Source organism: Lycium barbarum, chromosome 12, assembly GCF_019175385.1.
Source record: "Lycium barbarum isolate Lr01 chromosome 12, ASM1917538v2, whole genome shotgun sequence".
Classification (NCBI taxonomy): domain Eukaryota; kingdom Viridiplantae; phylum Streptophyta; class Magnoliopsida; order Solanales; family Solanaceae; genus Lycium; species Lycium barbarum.
In genome coordinates this window covers 46,369,203-46,375,038 of record NC_083348.1, presented here as the reverse complement: position 1 = coordinate 46,375,038, position 5,836 = coordinate 46,369,203, and the positions used below count along the sequence as shown (strand labels likewise).

Below are 5,836 nucleotides of genomic sequence, written 5' to 3'. Positions count from 1 at the left end.
GCCTGGTACCGAAACTCATCCATCTCATTGAGTTGAAACAACCTGAGCTTGGTCGCCTCTTCCCAATCCATATTCAACTTCTTTAAAGCCTGCATAGCCTTGTGTTCAAGTTCAACTGCCAAGTGATAAGCTTTTCCGAACACGAGCTTGAAGGGTGAAGTCCCAATCAGAGTCTTGAAGGCAGGTATACTCATAGAGCATCATCGAGCTTGCGGGCCCAATCAGTCCTATTTGCATTCACCGTTTTAGCTAAAATACTCTTGTTCTCCCGATTTGATACTTCAACTTGCCCACTTGTCTGAGGATGATAAGGTGTTGGCACCCTATGTTTTACGCTATATTTCTCCATCAATCCCGCGAAAGCTTTATTGCAAAAGTGTGACCCACCATCGCTAATTATAGCCCTCGGAGTATGAAATCGAGTAAATATGTTTTTCTTGAGGAACCCCATGACACTCTTGGCCTCATTGTTAGGTAAAACCACCACTTCTACCCATTTTGACACATAGTCCACAACAACCAAGATATATTTCATGCCATTAGAACTCACAAAGGGTCCACAGCCACCAAGATATATTTCATGCCACTAGAACTCACAAAGGGTCCTATAAAGTCAATCCCCCAGACATCGAACACTTCTACCTCCATCACAAAATATATAGGCATCTCTTTCCTTCTACCTATATTCCCTTGCCTCTGACATTGATCACAAGACCGCACCAATAGATTGGCATCATGAAAGATAGTCGGCCAATAATAACCGCATTCAAGTACCTTAGCCGCAGTCTGGTTACCAATATGATGACCCCCAACAGGAGAGTCATGGCACGCCTTTAGAATCGCCATCACTTCACTTTGGGGAACACAACGCTGAATGATGTTGTCAACGCATGTTCGGAACAAATAAGGCTCATCCCAATGGTATTGGCGAGAATCCCGCAAGAACATTTTCTTCTGGTAAGATTTGAACTCTTCTGGAACTATGCCTGTTACCAAATAATTGGCAATGTCAGCATACCACAATGCTACCTCCATTGACACAGCCAACACCCTCTCATCTGGAAATGCATCATCTATATCTTGCTCATCAGAATGTCTCCCAGCTTCTTCAAGCTGAGAGTGATGGTCAGCAACCTGATTCTCAGTGCCCTTGCGGTCCTTCACCTCAAAATCAAACTCTTGTAGCAATAGTACCCATCGGATAAGTCGCGGCTTTGCTTCCTTCTTTGCCATAAGGTATCTCAATGCTGCATGATCTGTGTATACCACTACTTTGGACCCCAACAAATAGGCCCGAAACTTCTCAAACGCAAATACTATTTCAAGCAGCTCTTGCTCTGTTACTGTGTAATTTATCTGGGCAGCATTTAGTGTTCTACTTGCATAATAGATCGGGTGCATAATTTTAATATGCCTTTGGCCAAGCACAGAACTTATCGCGAAACCACTATCATCACACATCAATTCAAAATGCAAGGACCAATCAGGAGCAACAATAATAAGAGTTGTAGTGAGGCGCTCCTTTAACTCAGCCTTCCGGCACTTATCATCAAACACAAACTTAGCCTCATTTTCAAGAAGCTTGCACATCGGGTTAGCAATCTTGGAGAGATCTTTGATGAAGCGCCTGTAGAACCCAACATGTCCCAAGAAACTTCGTACACCTTTAACTGCGATAGGTGGAAGAAGTTTTGCAATCACATATATCTTCGCTTGATCGACCTCAATTCCTTTTTTAGAGAATTTGTGACCGAGGACGATCCCTTCCTTCACCATAAAGTGGCACTTCTCCCAATTTAGCACGAGATTCGTCTCCTCACATCTTTTCAGCACTTAACCCAGATGGCCAAGACAATCATCAAACGAATCACCAACAACCGAGAAGTCATCCATGAACACTTCCAAGTAGTCCTCAGCCATGTTATAAAAGATCGACATCATGCACCTCTGAAAAGTGGCTGGAGCATTACACAACCCAAAAGGCATCCGGCTGAATGCAAACGTCCCATAAGGACAAGTAAATGTCGTCTTTTCTTAATCTTGCAACGCAATATTGATCTGATTGTAGCCCCAATAACCATCTAGGAAACAATAATAAGAACACCCTGCTAGCCGATCAAGCATTTGATCAATAAAAGGCATAGGGAAATGATCTTTGCATGTGGCAGTGTCGAACTTGTGATAGTCCATGCAGACTCTCCATCCGGTTACAGTTCTCGTCAGGAATCAGCTCATTCTTTGCATTGGGCACATTTGTGATGCCGCCCTTTTTAGGAATACATTGGACTAGGCTATCCCATTTACTGTCAGCAATCGGGTAAACCACTCCAATATCTAACCATTTGATGATTTCTTTCTTGACTCCCTCTTGAATATTCTCGTTCAATCTCCTTTGATGCTCTACACTTGGTTTGCTATCCTCCTCCAATTGGATTTTATGTTCACAGATCCCAGATGGAATTCCCCGAATGTTTGCTATGGTCCAACCAATAGCACGCATATATTCACGCAATACAACCAAAAGCTGTAGAATCTGCTCCTTAGTCAGTAGGGCTGAAACAATCACTGGCAATGTATTGTTCGGACCAAGGAACTCATACTTCAGATGTGATGGGAGCTGCTTAAGCTCCAACTTTGGTGGCTCAATGATCGTAGGCTTTGCTGGAGGAGTTGTTCTATTTTTCAGATCAAGATTTAGCTTGTTTGGGTGGTAAGAATATGAACCCAACCCAACAAGTGAATTAGCCGTCTCCACATAACCTTCCATGTCTTCAGCATCAAAGTTTACAAGAATACCGGCTAGAGCTTCACCCAAACTTTCTTCTTCCATCTTGAACTCCACCGCTTCATCAACAACATCAAACGAATGAATTACCAAAATGCTCTCGTAAGCACTTGGTAACTTCATCCCCTTGCTAGCCTAAAAAGTAACTTCTTCATCGTTGACTCGGAACTTGATTTCATTTTTCTCCGAATCCATCAGAGCTCTCCCTATAGCAAGGAAGGGTCTCCCCAGAATAATAGGAATGTCTCGATCAACAGCACAGTCCAGAATCACAAAACCAGCAGGCAATATAAAGTCACCAATCCGTACAAGCACATCATCAACCACACCAACAGACCTTTTGATAGACCTATTAGCCATCTGCAACCTCATAGTAGTTGGCCTTGGCATCCCTAAACCTGATTGTTTGTATATAGAAAGAGGCATCAAATTAATACTCGGCCCATTATCACACAAAGCACGAGCAAAATCATGGTGCCCAACAGAACAAGGAATGATGAACGCCCCAGGATCGCCCTTTTTCTTAACAGTAGTAGTTGATATGATGGAACTCACAGTGTGAGTCAAACTCACAGTTTCATATTGCACAATTTTCTTCTTGGTCAGCAGGTCCTTCAAATATTTAGCAAAACCAGGCATCTCCTTGACAGCTTCCAAGAAGGAAACAATTAGAGATAACTGTTTCAACTGATCATAAAACTTCTCGAACCTAGCATCTTCCTTCTCCTTTACTAACCTCTGAGGAAAGGGAGGTTTAGACTTGAAAAGCTGAGTCAAGGGGTGGAGAGCCCCTTTCACAGTCTACTTACTCGTGTCATCAGCCTCCTTTTCAATCTTTGGAACAGCAGCAACCTTCTTGTCAGTAGGATTCTCATCAACAATAATTGGTGCTTCCGACTGCACCTCTTCCTCTTCATCTATCAGCTCAAGATCAACAACATTCTTATCAGCCCCTTGGAGTGTTTTACCACTCCTAGTAATGATAGCAAACACACGATCTACAGTGCCTCCCCCATTCTTCGGATTCGGAATAGTGTCACTCGGAAGTCCTCCCTTTTTAGGAGGGTGCTGCTTTCTAGAAATATCCCTCATCTGTGACTCAAGCTTTTGAACAGCCGCTGTATGGGAACCCACTATTTCTGTCAGCCCAGATAAAGTCCTCTCAGGCTTAGACTGATTTGCCAAAATTTTCTCAAGCATTGCTTCAACTTTCGAACTACCTTGCTCTGTTGACTGCCATTTCGGTGGTATATAAGGATTGGAACTCTTGTTCCCAAAATTGTTACTGTTGTTTTAGCTCCCTTGGTTCGCACCACCACAATTATTGTTGTAGTTCCCTGAGTTGTTATAAGCACCCTGACCTTGCTGAGGTCTCCATTGATTCTGATTCTGGTAACCACCTTGGTAGTTCTGTCTTTGATAACCCCCTTGAGAGTTATTCACATAGTTAGCATCTTCCATCTGCATGAGAGGTCCATCATGAAACGGACCCTCTTGAGTCTAGTACATTCCTTTTGGCATACCTGCATCATCCTCACAAACATTTACCTTCTTTATCTGGGTCTCATCAAACTTCTTTGTTAGCAAGGAAGTATTTGTTGCCAGCTTGGCCAATATTTGCTGGGTATCTAGATTCTTATTTACCATATTCTGGATCATAGCACTACCGTAAGGCACAACATCAGCATTGTTTGAGTGCCAAGCCTGATTGTGAGTAGTCAGCCTGTCATGTATGTTGGTCACTCATCGGTAAGATTTATTCATGAAACAACCATTAGCTGCATTGTTAGCAACTGATTGCGTCACTGGATCCAGCCCTCGGTAGAACTTCTCTATTAATATGTTCTTCGGAAAACCATGATTCAGAATCTTTTGCAAATACTCTTTAAATCTCTCCCAAGCTTCATATAACTGTTCCCCTGGTCGTTGCTTAAATTCATAGATCTTGTCATGAATCTCAGCCTTCTTGCTAGAAGGGTACCATTTCTTGAGAAAGACTACTACCATCTCTGCCCATGTAGTAATAGAATTCTGGGGCAGCTTCTCGAACCATGCTCTTGCATCTCGAGCTAAGGAATATTTGAATAACCTCAGCCGAATAGAATCTTGTGGAATGTTGTTTTCGATGTGATTAGCACACACATCCATAAAATTCTGCAAATGACGTTGAGGATCATTCTCGGTAGAGTTCCAGAAGTAGCCCTCAAGATTCAACAACTAGTATAGAGAGGAGTCAATTTTTACGTTTGTAGCTCCACATCGAGGATGAACAATAGAAGATGCATAGTCCTCCTCCAGAATAAAATCAGCGAAGATATTTTCTTCATCTGATTCATTCGCCTGATTATTCAATCGATTCCCCTGGTTAGCAACACGTTCGTTTTGCCGATTCTGATTCATGTTCTCCTGGTTTACAAAGAATAGCAAACAAGGTGTGATGGAATAAGCAAAAGACTGCAATCAAAGCAAATACTATTTAGTAATTTCAAAACCATATTCCCCTGCAGCGACGCCAAAATTTGATACGCTCAAATTACACCTATTAATGGTATAACGCGGACGATGTGAAATGTAGTAACCCAACTAGGTTGGGGTCGAATCCCAAAGGGAATAGGGTGTGAAAAGGTTACTAAACTCGTAGAATGCTTAATTTAGATCTAATGGCTTAATTCGATGATTTTTGTAAAAGTTGGGTTTTTATGACAAATTGCTGACTAACTGCTTTGGGTTGTAATTTATGGTAAAAGAAACCAAGGTTTTGTCCCCTTTAGATAAGGTGTATGATCATGGGTATTGATCTTGATATACTTCTAATGGATCATTATATGAATGCACTTAACCTCTATATGAATCTCTACTATTTCTCAATAAATAAAGTTTATCTCTTTCTATGATTTTCACAAATATAAGAAAGTAACTATGAAGAACGATTAATTATGCCAAGTAAATTCTTTTTATTCCTAAGTGAATTTGTTAAACAAAGTTTAAAGCTTTGAGTCCTTGTTATTTATTCTTACCAACCCTAATTATTTTCCTAAATAAATCAAGATT

General features: G+C 41.4%; 1 non-coding gene across 1 annotated transcript; it reads left to right on the top strand.

Moving 5' to 3' along the window:
• Positions 1-4,637: 4,637 nt before the first annotated feature.
• On the top strand, positions 4,638-4,743 carry LOC132625323 (small nucleolar RNA R71). The gene has a single exon (XR_009576760.1). It is a non-coding gene; the product is annotated as a small nucleolar RNA R71 (small nucleolar RNA).
• Positions 4,744-5,836: the final 1,093 nt, after the last annotated feature.